This window comes from Gadus morhua, chromosome 10 (assembly GCF_902167405.1).
Source record: "Gadus morhua chromosome 10, gadMor3.0, whole genome shotgun sequence".
NCBI lineage: Eukaryota > Metazoa > Chordata > Actinopteri > Gadiformes > Gadidae > Gadus > Gadus morhua.
In genome coordinates this window covers 7463024-7481164 of record NC_044057.1, presented here as the reverse complement: position 1 = coordinate 7481164, position 18141 = coordinate 7463024, and the positions used below count along the sequence as shown (strand labels likewise).

The following is an 18141-nucleotide window of genomic DNA, read 5'->3' as shown; positions in this document are numbered from 1 at the left end:
AGCTCTTCGCTGCTCTCGACGCATATGATATACGTCACCACACCCGCACTTGGAACTCGGCACAGAGATGACACATAACTAAAACTCTCCACATGCCCCGACTTATAGTGGTTTTCACCTCTTTCTAGGCTTTTATCCTCGCCTTGAAAAAAAGTGGTGAAGTGGAGCAGAGAGATCGCCATCTCTGTGCCGAGTTCCAAGTGCGGGTGTGGTGACGTATATCATATGCGTCGAGAGCAGCGAAGAGCTGTAGTACACAAAGCAGGTGACCTTGGGTGTCTTGAAAGGAGCCTCTAAATTAAATGTATTATTATTTATATTATTAAAGCGGCCTCAAATAAAACCTAAAATTATCAAACTTCTTCACTGAAATTTTTAGTTTTCTTTGCATAAAAAATTATCATTTAAATCCACAAACAACATATGTGTAATCCAGGGCATATAAAGACTGGGACCAGAAAATAATTATTTTCTCTCCATTGACACCCATTCATATTTTTCGATCTCATAGGTCCCATGAGCTCTACCGGAAAGGGCGTGACTTCGCCACTCTATAACTCCTGGCAAAGGAATAATTAAAACTTTAACATTATCTCCAGTTTTTTTTTTTTTAGATGAGGCATCATGTTGTTGAATGTGAAATACCAGGGTACCAAGAAGTACATCAGATTGCAGTCAGGCTTCACCTATTTGGAATTCATCAATGAAGGTGAGTAACCATCTTGTGTAACAATATATTGCCGCCTTTACAAAAAACAAACTATTACTGTATTTTTCTGTGTTGTTGGTATGAATAGTTTGTTGGACATGGATTATTAACCCTTATGACAGTGAATTGCATTATCAGTTTTAGACTGCAGATGACAATATGCTTCTTGGTGCAAGCCTTTTTTTTTTTACATTTAAAATAGAGGGAACCATTAAATATGGCTATTAGTGGCTATTCAAATCCCCTTATTTAGCTCACAGGTACAGTCAAGGTTTAGAATGTGGTGTAGATTTGGCATACCTTGAATATATTAACAATTTCAAATTAGTGTCCGATATAAATTGCTTGATCAGTCATCAAAATAATTGCAGTTGAAAACCTGCTTCAGGTATTATCTGATGTGATGCTAATCTTTCCCAGTCAAAAGCAAGCTTGGTCTTCCTGATGCGGCAGTGGATGAAGACATCCTTCTTGAACTGATAAGAGTCCAATCCTGACTTATGCCTGACAGTATGTGACAGCTTTCCAGTTGAAGGTAGGCCCATCTGCTGTTTTTGCTGAACAAAATGGTAGAGATAGACTGCTGTATGTCTGACAGTCTGACAAAGTAGCCATAATATATTTAAGCAAAATGCAGATCAGCATCCACTTCCAAAACAGTTTGAAAATGTGGGTTGGGTTTTGATTATCCCATGTCCGTCTTATACAAGGTCAGTTTGTAATGACAACAAACATATTGCCAACTGTGGATGAAGACAGGCTTCATGAAATGATAGAGGCTAATCCTGACTTTTGCCTGACATTATTTAACAGCATTCCCGTTACGTTTTTACTGCAGCACAGATTGTAATGGAGAGACAAAATAGGTCAAGAAATGAATACATTTTAGCAAACTATGGATCAGCATCCATTTGCCAATTTTGTTATTGTTCTAAGAATGTTACACTGGGTCAGTTTTCTGTGTCAAAAATGACAATAAATTGTATTATTTGAAATCATAACCATATCAAAAATAATTTCTACTTCTGACTGTGGCATCCCCACAATAGCAGATTTCCTTGTTTTCTTTTTGTTCCTTTAGTGAGGAAAGTAAATCGGAACAGGCACATTTTGGCACGTTATTGTTCAAATTATTTTATCACAGAAATGTACACTGATCTATTTCTCTTGTGTGAGAAGATTGTAGAAAAGGCCTCGCTAAGGAAACCTGGAAGTGAGGATGCCCTGGAAGAGTACAAGTCAGAAAATACGTTGAAGCACAGCACCCGGAGACACCTTGTTAACATTCTGGCTAGCCATATGACTGAAATGCATGGGTACGTGGTTCTTAAATACATTTTATAAACAAACTTTTCTGTTTAGAAATGGTTAATTAATAAGGAATGTAATGAATTTTGCAGTAACAGAGTTGTGTTGCTATAGTCATTAGTGGAGCATTTGGATTTTGATGTTGAATTGTTTCTCTAAAGGAGGATTGTTTCACGTCAGCAAAAAGAGAAGTATGCACTGGGAATCATTACACTCATTCCCTCGCTGAAGGATCCTTTTTCTCCAAAGGGATATGCAAGTTTTTTTTTAAAAAAGGTTACTTTCCAATAAAGACAAGAGCTTTGGGTTTAGCTTACATGATTGAATGCACTGTTAACTTGCACCGATTTAAAAGATGCACGACATAGTACCACTGAGCAAAGTTTGCTACAATGTTTGACTCGACCATGAAGATAGCCATGAAGACGAAAAATAACTTAAGATAAATTAGTGACGACGAGCAGTCCACAGGCAGCCACAGTGCCTCAACTACAAGGACCAAAGCGCCAAAGACCAGCCGCCACAGAGCCTCAGCAGCTTGATGGAGATGCTTGCAGGGAGGCAATTTATTTTGTTGTTCACTCTCCTGATGAAGCAAGGGTGTTTGAGAAGATGAAGTTGGCCTTACATCGCCAAGACCTAGTGCATGACGCAGAGATCTGCCGACGTCTTCAAAACATTTCCCAGTTTTTTAGATGTCAAAGGACTAGTGAGTTGTGAATTTTATTTAAAATCCAGTCTTCAAACTCTTGTCTTTAATTTGGTTGGTTTCCAGTAGTTAACTATGCTCTGACCATTAGAGTAATGTATTCACATGTGTATGATCAAAAGCTGAATCAAGACTTACTGCTGCTGTTTGGTGGTGAAACAGCATCCAAGATGTTTGAAAAATGGGACACGGCATTAAAGAACAAGGTTATCAAAGAGGCCAAACAACTGACTCAGTCAAAAGAGCTGTGCCGACTTCTGAATGCTGCTGAGAAACCTACGGAGAATGATGACACTATTAAGTGTGCAGTGTTGGTTTTCATTCCAAATAGCTAGTGCTCTTTACTTTGTGCCTTCCAAGTAGATACTGATGACTTGTTTTGTGTTGCATCTCCCCCCTGATAGGCTGGGACAGTGACATGGCTTCTCTGCTGCTGCTCCTTCATCTCTTGCCACCCACAGCTGGACGGAAGAAGAGCAAAATCAGTGCCAGTGATGCAGTGGAAAAAATGGTTCATTTTCACAAGGTATGGATGTCTCATCTGTTCTTTCCCCAGCAACAAAAGAGAGAACTAATCTAGTTGGTAGTTGACCAATATGAGTTTTTCAAAGAATGATGCTTATCGCTTAGTGGCCGGTAGGTAGGCCAAAGGCCCATATACTAAGCAGACTTTTGCATTTGATAAATGACAATTTAATAACAAATGAGAAACGACATTAAACTTAAAAACACATTTATTGAATAAATGGTTGATAAAATATTTGAAAATAAAAAATGTGCATTGTCTCTTATCAGGGCTGTACGCTTACTTTTTAAAATGGTAGCACTGGTGCTAGCAAGCGAAAAAATTCAGTAGCACAAAAATAATTTTGGTAGCACGTATACTAGTCAAAAAAATAGAAATACTATATGAACAGAATAGGACGTATATACAAAAGTAACACTATATGAACCAATTTAACAACAGTAAAGTGACAATGAACATATTAAATAGTAAAGTGACAGAGCCTCTTTTAAAACATCAGCAGCCAGAAGTGGTGAACACATTCAACAAAATTAAGTAATTATTACAAATTTAACAAACACTTATTTATTAACCTCTGATGTCCTTTCCCCTACCTCGAGGCAATATTTACAAAACATAGACTTCTTGGATTGGTCATAGACCAGCCAATTGAACGTTTTTAACCACTGGGGGTTAAACCTGTAAGTTTTCCCGTTGGCCGAGACGGAGTCATGGGTGGAGTCGGCTTCGTCCGAAGGTGCCGGTTCCGTGCTTGTGGTCGCCGAGTCAATCTCTTCCATACGTGGATTCTTTTTACAAGTTTTCATTTTTATTTGATGAAGAACTTCCGAATACAGGGAAATACCTTTTCTGTTTTGCTTAAAAAGTGAATTTCCCGCAACCGTTACAAAGCCTCTTCCTCAACGTGCGAATGTTCGGGAAATGTAGTTTTTTTAGTAGTCGAGGGGAACTGGCGAGCCTATAACTCAAAATACATTTCCCAACATTCAAACGCTCCCATCATGCTCCCACACACTCGCGCTTAGTGGTGACATTGAAAGCCGTACAGAAAGACGTATTTTTTTTCGGCACGGGTCCTTTTCACCCTTTCGCACCGGTGCGAGTGGACTTGTATTTATCTTCGCACGCTAAATATTTCAATAGCAAATGCGATCAAAACTGTCGCACTGTACAGCCCTGCTTATGTAGATACATTCTCCTTGGATAAAGATTTGTAAATAATTGCACTAGTAAAACATCAAAGTAGTGCACTTCCAGCAATCTGTAATTATTAAAATATAAAAGTACAGTTAATATTTGCGTAACATTTAACAAAAACAAAAACATTATTTCATGGACTTTATGATTTAATATACAAGGCCCTCTTTGCCATTAACGCGCTTCAGATGGATTTTTCAGAATTAAATCATGAAATAGAAAAAATATATATATATTATTGATATTTGTCAAACACGATATTGAACAGCAAACTATTGAAGGTTTTCAACTTATTCTGTTTTTCAGTCGTGCTGCAGTATTGATGAACACCTGCGTGGGAGAAAGGGTCAACAACCGTACATCCTTGCTGCTGGTCGCACCCAGAACAAGATTGACACCTTCTTATCGTCGTTGACAAACAGTTCATCCCCTGCCATGCCACCAGCTTCTAAGGTGCTTTTGATGAACTTTTCAAATCACACTACGTGTTCAACCTGTCATACGAGGAGTCCCTGGTCCAGCTCTACACATTTGTGCAGACAACAGTACTCTACAACATCGATGTCACAACAACAGACGAGTCTCTTGAAGAATCCGTGAGTTGCGGGCAAAACTCCTGAACTAGGATTAAAACATGTATAAGTGTTTCATATGTGAAGCTGTACACCAGACTGTCCAGTCCTTGGTAACCCATTTAAGAATTGATCACAGTTTCTATCCTAGCAGCAGGTTTAAGTTGGTTTGTGCACAAGATCGTTGTAGGCGTCAGTTTTTGTCATATTCTAGTTTAAAAAAACATTTAATGAGAGTTCATGAGGAGAGTTTTGTCAAAGTGGTGTTGCAGCAAACCCGGAGTCCTTTCAACCTATCTATCAGTGTCCAAAGTACTTCAGAAGTTGGTGAAACAGGTGTCCCACAGAGCTTAAAGGCTGGTTGTTTTGAGGACAATGTATCTGGTGTTAACAAAGAACATACTAAAAATATCTGTGCTTCAATTGTTGCTAAACTTCAAGAAAGTGGTATGGCAAATAGTCTTGTTTCAACAATTGTTAGTGATTTGGAAGAACTTGCTACTGGACTGCACTCCCAAGTTAAGCAAGAAATACTATCTGCTGTGCCTAAAGACAATCATATCCGATCTACATTAGAAGGTCTTGATACTTTTGAAAATCCATTTGTAAGATTTAATACTGAAAGTAAAAGAATAAGATATTTCAACGAAAAATGGGGTGTTGTTGAGCCTGTAGAAATAATGTTAGGACATTGATTCGATACAAGGCGAAATAAACAAACCGTTTACTTATGATCAAGTTCAAGTAAAATAAACTTTTTTTTACGTTCCAATTTTGGAAACGATCCAATTCATGTGCCGCAATTCTGATATGTGTAAATTGCTTGGGAAAAACGTTTGTATCGAAAACGGACAAATTTGAAGACTATTGTGATGGTAGTTATTTTAAGACGCATGCATTGTTCTCTAAACAACGGACTTCTTTACAAATTCAGATGTACTATGATGACTTTGAAACTGCTAACCCACCGGGTTCAAAACGCGGTATTCACAAAATGGGAGCTCTCTATTTTGTCCTTAGAAATCTGCCACCAAAGTTTAACTCTGCTGTGATGAACATCCATTTGGTCGCACTGTTTCACACTGAAGATGTGAAAAAATATGGCTTTGATCCTATTCTTCAGCTTCTGATAAATTACAATAAAACAATGGAACGTCACGGTCTTGACTTGCCCTTCTCCACTGAAAAAGTCCATGGCACTATGTCAGATAACTGGGGACAACTTAGGAATGCATGCAATTCTAGGGTTTACAGAGTCTTTTAATGGACGTTATTACTGTCGTTTATGTTACATGGATAAGGTGATGCCCAGAATGTTAACAGTGAGGAGCTTTTTGAAATGCACTGCAATGAGTTGCAATCAGACCCACAGAAGTTCTCAGTGTTTGGTTTAAAAAGGAATTCAACTCGGAAAAAGTTACTTTTGGAATATCTCTCAGAACATGTTCTGTCAAAGCCTGATCTTTTTTCCAGAATTTATGCTTTTGACTATGGGTACTTGGAGCGAAAAAACCGTCCTACAAGGATTTACTTAAGACAGTATTGGCAATAACATCGGCCTCAATTCCAATCATACTCTTTGTCCCATGAGGAACATCCCTTTACTTTTTGGTGACATTGTGCCAGCAGGAAACAAAAACTGGCTTTTGCCATTGATTTTACTGCAGATATCAACATCATATTTTCTCCTTCTGTTACACTAGGCATGACTGTACTTTTAAAACATCTAATAATGGAACATCATGACTTGTTCAAACAGTTGAATCCGCACAGAAACCTGATCCCAAAACATAATTTCATGATACACTACCGAGCTTGCATAAGAAAAATAGGGCCTCTACTTCATATGTGGAGCATGAGATTTGAAGCAGAACTTTAAGTATTCAAGAACACTCTTAAAAACTTCAAGAACATCACCAATCTCTTGCCAAAAAACATCAAATGTCTATAGGATATCATTGGGAGACATCACCTTTAAACCATATTGAGTATGGACCTTTGAAACCATTTCATTTTGATGAGGATAGTGAGAGGATTGCCCGAGCCCTTCATGCTAGGGCTGAACGATTTCAGGAAAAGATTGAATTGTGATTTTTCTGGCAGATATTGCGATTTCGATTTTCTTCAAATCAAGCTTCAGTGCAATATTCACAATGTACAGTAATATTTACAAACATGACATCATACCATTAAAACATTACATGCCATTACTCTAATGTAAGAATGAAAACTAAAGTTAAGAATTGATTTTAAATGTATTTATCAAGAAACATGCATGTAAACTAAAGTCCTTGACCAACTGCAGTTGTTACAAATGAACTAAAAGAGCCATCTTTGACTGTCTTAACTTAGAAAAGTACTACTACTTTTTAGTTGTTTTTTTAAGACGGTCAAAGAAGGCTCTTTTAGTTAATTTGTGCATTAGAGTATAACAACAAAGGGAGAGACGTCGGAGAACCCAACGCAGTCTATTCATAATATTGTAATGACAGTGAATGAAGTATTGAATAGACAGAGATTTATTAGATAGGCCTACCTAATAAACCGTTGGAACACACAAGACCGGAAACATAGCAACGCCGGTAAACAAACCCCGAGAAGCCATATCCCTATGAGAGCTCCCCGCGCTAAGGCCATCCGGAGGCGCACAGAGCTTTTGGCCGTGATATTATGTATACAATTAAATTATATTATATTATATATAGAGCTCCGGGAGTCGCAAACGGCAACATTCACTTTCTCCTCCATGCTGCAGTTCACCCCGGACTGAACTGCACTGAGTTTGACGGTTGAACGCTGATTGGCTGTTACGTTACACATGTGACTCAGTGGCCACGCTGTTGAACGCATGTTAACGCTGTTAACCATAGAAACACCAGTAAACAAACGCCGGTAAACAAACCCCTCGAAGAGAGCTCCCAGCCCTACGGCCATCCGGAGGCTCACACAGCTTTCGGCCATGATATTATACAATTATATTATATTAATTCGCCCGATTCGCGTCTCTACATTGACGCGTGAACGCACAGTAAAACCGAAAAAAACGTGTCTTTGGCGATCCCGAGATCGCGTTGACTGAAATCGTGATTTCGATCAGAAAACGATAAATCGTTCAGCCCTACTTCATGCTGTACCGAAAGACATCTTCTCGACTAACTGGGTTAGAATCTGTGGGACAGAGTACAGGACAGGACTAGTTGTTTGCATAGAGATTAAACATGAAATGCCAGTGTTTTGCAGAATACAAAAGATTATTTTAGTTGACAGTGTTATGTACTTCCTAGTGACAAAACTTGTGGTTGATCATTTCAGTGAACGTTTTCATGCCTACCAAGTATTTGAAAGTGATGACAAAGATGTTATAAAAGCAGACAGTCTTGAAATGTATAAGCCCTTTGCCTTACAAAATGCCTCTGGTAGAGATGAGAACCAATATATTGTACCTTTGTTTTCATTTTAAATATGCATATGTTGTGTACATATCCTATTCCTCACGCACTGGTTGTTCTGGTCAACTGTAACTTTTTTATACAAAGTTGTGTTGCATGTCAATTTCTGAAATGTGTAAATATATTTATTTTGGCCTATTTCCACCTTTCTCATATCCACACTGGAGTGGTTCATTAGAGAGAAGAGTGGAGGAGAGACATTATCTGTCGATGCGTTTGATGCCTGGATCTTGTGTTCAATATTGTTTGTGAGCTGCAATGTTGAATAAAAAAAATAAACTTTATACTGTAGCAATGTGTCTTACAGTTGAATATAGAAGCATTTCAAACTTGGTGTAAATGATGAACTGAAACTTAGAAACACCCTCCTAGTGTTAGTGAGTAACACCGTTAAAAACACACTTTAATGTGTAATAAATCAACACTCTTAGTGTCGGTAAGTAACACCAGTGTTAAAAATGTGTGTTAAATATTTAACACTATTTAAGGGTTAAAATATTAACTTTATATAATATTACCTTAACTCCAACTTGGTGAGGATTATATAAACACCAAGAAAGTGTTAAATTTGACTCTTATGAGAGTTAAATTAACACTAAGTATTTTGCTGTGTAGATATAATATATAAATACCTATATATTATATAATATTATTATGATTATTATTATTATTATTATCTTATATTATATTATATAGATATAGAGCTCCAGGAGCCTGCAAACGGCTACAATTACTTCTCCTCCATGCTGTGGTTCACTCTGCCGCCTGACATTAAAAACAATGTCAGACTAGAGTCCAGAAAGTGTAGAAATGTTCTGGAATCAAGCAAAGCTCAAGAAAAAACAACCCAATTAGACCACCCCAAAAGAGGGCATGATGGAAGTTCCATTCCACTGGATTCTCTTATTTTCATTGGCGATAAAATGTGTGAGCGCTAATTCTTCTTCTCACACTGCCTGGGCATGAACATGAAAGATGGACAATTATCCATTTTTGTTATTATATGCGAGCTTCAGAATTATATATATAATTTCCTTCAACGTAAAGGAACATAAAAATAGTTACTAAAGATCTGATTTAATTCAGTGCACATATTTGGGACTATAAATTACTGACTAATTTGACATCCAAATATAGTCCATACTTTCAGCATATCTTGCAGAAGGGCCATTTCCTTTTGTTTGAAGCGAGAGCTGTGGCTGTGCATCGCAAAACTCAATTAAATTGTTACATTGTTCATATTTCTTTATCCCCCTCTCATCTACATCTCTCTCCGTCTGTCTCCCTGTCTGTCTCCCTGTCTGTCTGTCTGTCTGTCTGTCTGTCTGTCCGTCTGTCTGTATGTTGATGGTTCTCTCTCTTGGGGAGTGACGAGCAGGAACCTATTCCAGATAGGTAGGTTCCCCTCTCCACCTCTATCCCAGTTCCTGGTGGTTCCTCCCTTTACCTCTGGCCTCCATGAGGCTCTATGGCCATCAGCTGGCCTCATATCAGGCCTCGTGCCTCCTGATGAAAAGAGAATATCATTACAAAATGAGTGCCAACACCTCTGTGCTCGGTTCTCCACAGAGCTAGTGTCGAGTGGTCTCCCGAGTGTTGGTAGCGTTCTTTCGCGTCGCTCGCTCCCCTACTGCCGGGAGAGCCAGCGGAACACTGTTATTTCAGGAGGGAAATCTGGACCCACATTCCGAGCCCATCCCACACTTTAAAATGGCATATTTACAATTAAAACAGGATGGATGAGTGGGGATTACACTTACCATGCAGGTGATTTGATCGTTGAGGATTTAATTGGATGGTGCAAGAGGGAAGAACCACGCAGCCAGCCGAGTGGTCAGTGCTGCTGCAGCAGATTTGTTCGAGCAGAATCACTATCGGGCTCCAGCATCCAACAGCCAATCGGCATCCTGTTGCAGGATTTACACAGGACAAACTCTTATCAATTATTAATAATTGAATCTGCCTTTTATAGAGCAGAACATGTCCCTGTCCATATTGTTGATCACATTCACGCACATTCCCCACTTTGGACTTTTCTATCACATAAATGGTGAATGGACTGCATTCGCCTCACATTCACCCATTCATGCTCACATTCACACACCGACGGCGGTGTCAACCACGTCCCGAGCAGTCAGGGTGAGGTGCCTTCCTCAGGGACACTGCGACACTTGCTAGGAGAAGACGGGGATCGAACTAGCAACTTTCCGGTTACCGCTCTACCTAAACATGCCTCCCCAAATATAGAAATAAATGAATGTATCACAGGAATATATTAATTGAAGTTAAATTGTTTCGTGAAAGGCACAATACGCATGGGTTACTATGAACAGAATACGTAGTTTAATGATGTCGTGAGGTAGCTTGGGATCACAGGATCAGAAGTCTTCGCCGAAACTACGGGTGAAACTCTGTCTGACGTGACTCAGGCAGAGATCATGTTCACCATGCCCATTCTGCTTCAAATAACATAAGGTTAACATGCTAACTCATCATGAGATGAGTCGACTGCCCAAACAGCTTTACATAATGGTGCACGCCAAGCGCGGTTATCCAAGTTCAAAGGCGGGTTTAGAGGCTTTTTTATAATCTTATTTTGTTAATAGGATATTTGATATTCAGCTGATATCTACGGTCTAAATTATGTGAACGGGACAATGAAACCCTTGATCACTGGTGTGAGTCGTTGTGTCTCGCGGTGTAATCAGGCCCAGGAGACGGCAGCAGCAATACTCTCTATTGAGCCGTTGCTGGGTCGATCCGTCTACACACAATAGGCCAATCACAAACTATCCTTCCCTAAACAATAGTCCAACTAATGTGCAATTATACCCGATACGGCTCACCTTTCAACATGTTCACAATGGGTAAGAATCGCATTTTAGAAGTGTATTCCAGGAGGTCCACTGCAGTAAAAAGCAGGTAGAGAACTGTATGGAAATTGGAGCTCAATTGTGGGTGTAATGTAGCCTGTTCCTTTCAGACTCTCGTACTTCATTTCATTTGTACAGAGAGTCTGGCAATACTCAATTTGCAAACGTTAACTCACTTGAAGGCGGGTGTCTGTTGAAGTTTAAAACTATTGGATCTGCCCAGTGCCACTCTGGATCTGACATAACCAACCGCTTACGTTTGGCCGGGAATCAACGCAGGCTGTGTAAACAAACCAAACACCGTGCGTGAAGATGTCCGTCAACGAGAGCTGACTTTAACGTCATTGTCCTTAGCCACTCCCTCTGTTCGCTGATTGGACGCAGAAAATTTAGACGGAGAAAACCCACTAACCGCAGTACTGAAGGGAAATTCAAATTTAGCGGAAGTCCTTAGGCGGGCGGAGCCAGGCTAGGTGTAATGCTCATAGGCTATAATATAAGGTTCAATTGACTTGATTAAATGCTCGATTCTGATTGGTCAATTACGGCAGACCGTTTCAGAAATAAATGAAGAAATAAATGCACAGGAAAGACGTATCCAATCTTAAAAGAGACAAAATGTAGACTAGTTGAATTAATGTTGTACATTTATTAAGTAATTGATAATTGATTTGATACCTTAAGCCACGATATCTCAGAAACACGTGAGATATGCAATTCCCTATATAGAGACGTCACGTATGAAAACATGATGACTCCTCTAGTGCCTTCTCATGACATCTTGGCCATTTGCGTTGTGTTGTTATGAGACTGGGTGGAATAATCTTTATCACTGGAAACTTCACGATCCTAGGTTGATGACACAGAAAACACCTAGATAAATTTTAATTTATTAGCTGTGGAAATGGTTGATAGACCAATAATCTTTTTGGCATATTTATGGTCGACAAAGGTTCTTCCGATTTAAAGTCCTATCACCAAAGTGGATAAGAAGTGTTTCTTTGTTGCAAGAAGTGACTCTAATGACATATTCTCAAAGACAACGATCTATCGGTGTAACGGTAGGCCTATTGGTGTTCGCCCGTCGTGACCGAGTGTAGAATATTACCAGGAGGATCATGAAAGTGGTTAGTGTGCCTTCACACTCCTGAAATACAACACCACTGTTTAAATGAATTTCTTTACTGCCTCGGCAGAAAGTCTACTCTTGAACACCAAATCCAGACTGACAGCGAGTTTAAAGGCTTAGTAATGCAGAAGAAGATTAAATGGTTTTGTTAAAACGTTCCCTGACTGAAGAGTGTGCTACTGTAGTAACTGCTGCATTCGCTGTTTATGCCATTTTGTTGAATTACAGGAATATATTTCTAAAAGAGGCAGACCGGAGTGACTATGTTTAACTTATGAAAGATACCTGCCCTAGTCATGCATCATTTCAACATAGCAAAACCTTTTTTTATCTGTCTAAACCTTGTCATATGTTCGCAAACTAGTATTAATAAAGATATTTGTGCAGATACTTTCCATCTCAAAATGTCTGATAATGATATTCAAACAAATAACAGCAAGTGGTACCATAACATCAAATCTCTTTGTCTGACATCCACAGTTTGATTAAATGGCCATGCAACAAAGACCAAGCAACAAACACTCTATTGGTTTAACTCCTAACTTAGTACGGTAAACATTACAATGCATGTAAGTAGTTGTTCTCCCGTGGTGATGTAGTGGATACCTGGCCCTCCTCCTGGCGGGAGCAAACACTCTGATGCAAGCTCAGCTCCCCCCCCCCCCCCCCCCCCCCCCCCCCCCCTCCCCTCAGATCAGAGGGAGGGACAGACGGCATCAAATATTCATACACTGTGGCGGAAGACCGGGAGCACAACCGGAGATGGAGGAAGCCTGCTGGCTTAGAGAGAGTAAGGCCATTCTAAAGAGATAGAGGGATGAGGGGAGAAGGGGGAGAGGGGTGGATGAGAGGAGGAGGGGGGGAGAAAGCGAGAGGAGAGGATGAGGGAGAGAAGGAGGGAGGAGGCATGGGTCAAACATAGAGATGGAGGGAAGGGAGGAACGTTGAGAGAGGGAGCATGGAGCTCTACAAATGGAGGGAGGAGAGGAGAGGGGGATGAAGGGGTGAGGGATCGATTAAAAGAATGACAAGAGAGGCTGATTGTGCTCCTGGTGTTCTCAGTGCAATCTGTGAGGCTGGTGCTGGGCTGCTGGACAAGTGCTCCTGTTTCTCTTCATCCTGCTCCTCTACTGCTGATGTATTGTTTGGTTTGGTGCCCCAACTCGCCACGCTGAAACCGTGCCTCGTCACGCCTCCACAGATAAAGGGTTTGTTTTCTTACCCAAACAGGAAACATGATGTCGCAATGCCTATGCTAAATATGTAATAATGCTCTCTGGCTGTGTCTTCATCACACTTAAAAAAATCTTTTTTTTATATATCACACACACACATACATCCACATCCACATCCACTGATTCCACATATTCCACATTGTCGATTTAGATTCCGGCAATGTGTATTATCTTTAATTTATTATAAACTTTGTATATTCAGGAACAACCAATGGAGCTCAATCTGTACAATGATTTCGGTCCGTCATCTATTCAAACTGAAACTGAAACGTCCTAATTTGTACAATAGCCTCAACCGTCGAATCGTTCCATATCCACCAACAGTCAGCTAGCGAGTAATAAGGGCCGAAATGAAATTATATTGTGCCTTGTGCTTTGATTTAATGAATCCCGAGGGTGTGGCCGAGGGTGTGGCTTGGGGTGCTGTTCCGCTGTAGAGGGAAGGAACGGTCGTTTAGCCACACGGTAGCATCGCTGCTGGTTTGGTGTTTTGGCGCCCATACTCAGTCCCTGGCTGCTGTGTTCTGCTCCAGGGGTGGACAACAACGGACTGCTTGTCTGTTGGTTCAGCTTGATGAGGCGGCTGTTTGTTCCCTGCCGCCGCTCTTTGCACATGACTGCAGTGTTGGATCATGATGATGATGACCGCAATCTTAATATCCTCCTGGGAGATACGTGTGTACGGGTCAATGAGAAGGCACTTCTTTTCAAAGTGTGTGCATGGATGAGAAGTATGCAAAGTTATCGTTTTAATTATTATAACTGTTTATACAGTGCTCCTCCTTGTTTTATATCCCATAATATAAGCGTCTTAGAGTGGCATATTAAGCGCTATATAAATTTCATTTATTATTATTATTATAATAATATCTTCTTTTTTATTTGCGCAGGCCTTATTAAAAGGCAGATGGAGATTGGTGAGAGAGTCAGCCTTTACTGCCCTGTGTGTGTGTTACTTGCTACCGTTCCACTCTACCTTGTGTGTACATTCGGAAGAAGGGAAAAGGATGCTTCCTCTGAGGTCGATCGCTGCTATGCGGCGGAATTCAAATTAATTTAAAGGGTGAATATGAGCCAACTCAGAGGTTATTAGTTAAAAGAGCAGCGAGGACGTTCCTCTGGGAAGTGAGAGAGAGAGGGAGAGAGAGAGAGGGAGAGAGAGAGAGAGAGAGAGAGAGAGAGAGAGAGTGAGAGAGAGAGTGAGAGAGAGAGAGAGAGAGAGAGAGAGAGAGAGAGAGAGAGAGAGAGAGAGAGAGAGAGAGAGAGAGAGAGAGAGGCCCCAGTGTTGATAATTAACGGTGCATTGGACTGAGGAAATTTTTTGACAGGTATTAAGTTGAGCTCCTTCAGCATTAGTAAGGGGTCCGTACGTGAAGCCAGGAGCCAGAGCCCGCCCCCCCCCCCCCCCCCCCCCCCCCCCTCCCATCCTCCTCATCAAAAGAAAGAACACATTGGTGACGTGCCACAAGCGTTCCCAGCAACTTTTACAGTTAGGAAGAAAGACTAACCGCCATCAGAACCTGTTTCACCCCATCGCCGTGGCGCCCAACTCACGGAAAACACGAGCGCTGCCAGTGAATGTGTTCAGTCATGAGCTCATAGCTGGATGCTGCTGGTGCTGCTGAGTTCTGAGCAGGAGCATAGGGGCTCCTGTGTGGTACGGTGGTGTGTGTGTGTGTGTGTGTGTGTGTGTGTGTGTGTGTGTGTGTGTGTGTGTGTGTGTGTGTGTGTGTGTGTGTGTGTGTGTGTGTGTGTGTGCTTGGGCTTGTGTGTTTTGAGCAGATTTTGGAGCCATGAACCAACACCCTTTCTGAAATAAGTAAATATGATGTCAAGAAGTCTTCTGTTTCCCTCCGGCATTCAAATCCAGAGAACCCGCACTACAAAAATAAACTGGATGCTTTCCGCATGGAAGAGCTTTGACTCAACCTGAAGAGGATGGCAGCATTAGATCTATCTGTCCCATAAAGGTCTTGGTGGATCATTTTCTCCAAGAAAATAAATTGCCATTATAATTGAGGATGGTGCAACGTTAATTCGGTGCTGCAAACCAGTAGGAGGAGATGGGAAATCTACCAAAAGCAATTCACCTCGCTGCGATTCACCACTTTGACTTCACTTTCCCGCTTTTCAACTGATGATTCTTGAGTTGGGGTATGCCATTAAAAAATGTATGTGTTTCATTCTTCAAGGATGACTTAACGATTGTGGGTTCTGTCAATACAAAGACATTTTTATGCTATTTTTTTAACCTGTAGACGGTTCAGATTGAGGTTTCTGGATCTCTGGTCCCCATGGCTGTGTTTGAACCTATTTGACGTGACTCCAAGGGGAAGGTTGGAATTTGTTCTGAATCAACGAGCTTCTGAAAGATGTAGACTCTCGTGGAGCTTCACATTGTAGACATCTCTCCTTTTCTTTCTCCTTGAAACCAGACGGAATCTGTCTGAACAGGCTTTCATCCACATCAGAGAGCCTCCACGGAAAACATTACCGCTGTCGATTCAGTTTAACATTTGAAAAATAATTGCTTGCCTGACTGAAGCTAATTCAGTAGATCCACCTAAATAGTTCCTGTCCGAGTTAAATTGAGATAATCCAACAAAAGTTGTCACTAAACAATTTGGTGTTACCAATATGTGTATCTTACAGCCCTCAGGTACATAGCAAAATATCATAAACATTATGGACAGACAGAGTTTTCTCTGAAAATCACGATGGTTTGTTCAGTCATAAATCATACACTGCATGAACTGCAAGGTTTCAGGCTAGTTTATGATATCACTCAAGCACTCACTCACTCACTCACTCACTCACTCACTCACTCACTCACTCACTCACTCTCACACACACACCCACATAGAGTCTCCCACCCACACACACACAGTGGGATAGTGTACGTTCATCACGTGACATTAAAGTTCGTTCAACGCCGGCGGTGCAGATGACCGGGGGGGTCTGGCGCCGATGACTTCACATGATTGAGTGGTCCAATCATATCAGTGCCCTCCCCCCCCGTCCCCCGTCCCCAGCCTATCACCTGTACAAACTCACGTCAATCACCAGGACAGCAGGGGGATGCGCCCCCATTGTCATATGTACAGAGCAGTTCTCCTATCTGATTGGTTGGTTAACGAGGTCCAATCATCCTAAGGATCGCACAGGAAGTGGGCATATGAGCGAGCAATGGTGTCAGAAGCTGTCAAAATAAATCTGGTCGGGGGCGAGAGAGGCAGAGGTGAGGGAGAGAAGGACAGAGAGAGAGAGGAGGCCATCCCTGCTAGCTGTCAGAGGGAGGCAGACGGGTCTGTTTTTAGGCAGCTCACTCAGTAGAGAGAGAGAGAGAGAGAGAGAGAGAGCGAGAGAGAGAGAGCGCGATAGAGAGAGAGAGATAGAGAGAGAGAGAGAGAGAGAGAGAGAGAGAGAGAGAGAGAGAGAGAGAGAGAGAGAGCGAGAGAGAGAGTGAGAGAGAGAGAGAGAGAGAGAGAGAGAGAGAGAGAGAGAGAGAGAGTGACTGATGGGTCCAGCATTGGGTTGCTATGGAGGTCATAATGTGTGGATTGTTGATTTTTCTCATGTTAAGTAGGTAAATAAACTTAAGGGAACTATATTCTGTACTGGTACAACACATGTCATTGAGACAGGATATTATAATACTTGTGATCTCAGGTCCAAGTTAGTTCCACTGGAGTCTTTCACATGTATTTCGTTGTAATACTTTCTCCTTTGTGGGGTTTAGTCTGTGTGTGTGCATGTGTGTATTTGTGCATGCGTGTGTTTGTGTGGGATTTTTAAGGTTGATGCATATTTTATTTTGAAAATTTGGGGATATTACCTAGTGGCTGAGAAAGTCATATTCTGTTGATGCTTGAACTGCTCGCTAAATGCAATACTAAAAGGTTTTATGATGAAGTTATCAGGCTTTTATTATTTCCCTCTCTCAAGTACTTTTTTTATTTCATCATACAAATCATTTAATGTTGTAATACTTTGGCTCCATCGTGCAAAAACAACATTGTTTCCCTCCTTTCCTCTTGTGTGTGTGTGTGTGTGTGTGTGTGCGTGTGTGTGTGCGTGTGCGTGTGCGTGTGCATGTGGGCGTCGGCGTGTGCGTGTGTGTGTTTGTGTGTGTGCAGACTACGGTGTGTGCGCACTTTGGGAGTTTAAAGCAACAAAGAACATTTTTAATTGTCATTTTCGAAGCTCCACTGGGTACTGTGACTGAAGAACCCAAGCATTGTGCAAACATCAAAATATAAGTCTTAAATGGTACTCGTATAAAGTACCTGAGTGCAGTCGAGCAGGATGTGGTCATGTGACGCTCAGGGATCTGAATAGAACAGTTGATTAAACATAATGAACAACAACCTGTAAATGGTCTGCAATCAATTTGAGCCGACGAATATTAATCACATTACATAACAGCACTTTTCG

General features: G+C 41.0%; 2 long non-coding RNA genes across 2 annotated transcripts; one reads left to right on the top strand and one right to left on the bottom strand.

Annotated features, from left to right (window-relative positions):
* The first annotated feature begins 2480 nt into the window (after positions 1–2480).
* LOC115552881 (uncharacterized) lies at positions 2481–6016 on the top strand. The gene is made up of 2 exons (XR_003978395.1): positions 2481–3252; positions 4756–6016. It is a non-coding gene; the product is annotated as an uncharacterized LOC115552881 (long non-coding RNA).
* Positions 6017–8401: 2385 nt separating this feature from the next.
* On the bottom strand, positions 8402–11483 carry LOC115551915 (uncharacterized). Its single transcript, XR_003978252.1, has 3 exons — positions 11317–11483; positions 10231–10377; positions 8402–9976 (listed from the first exon to the last, which is right to left on the bottom strand). It is a non-coding gene; the product is annotated as an uncharacterized LOC115551915 (long non-coding RNA).
* Between the last annotated feature and the right edge of the window lie 6658 nt (positions 11484–18141).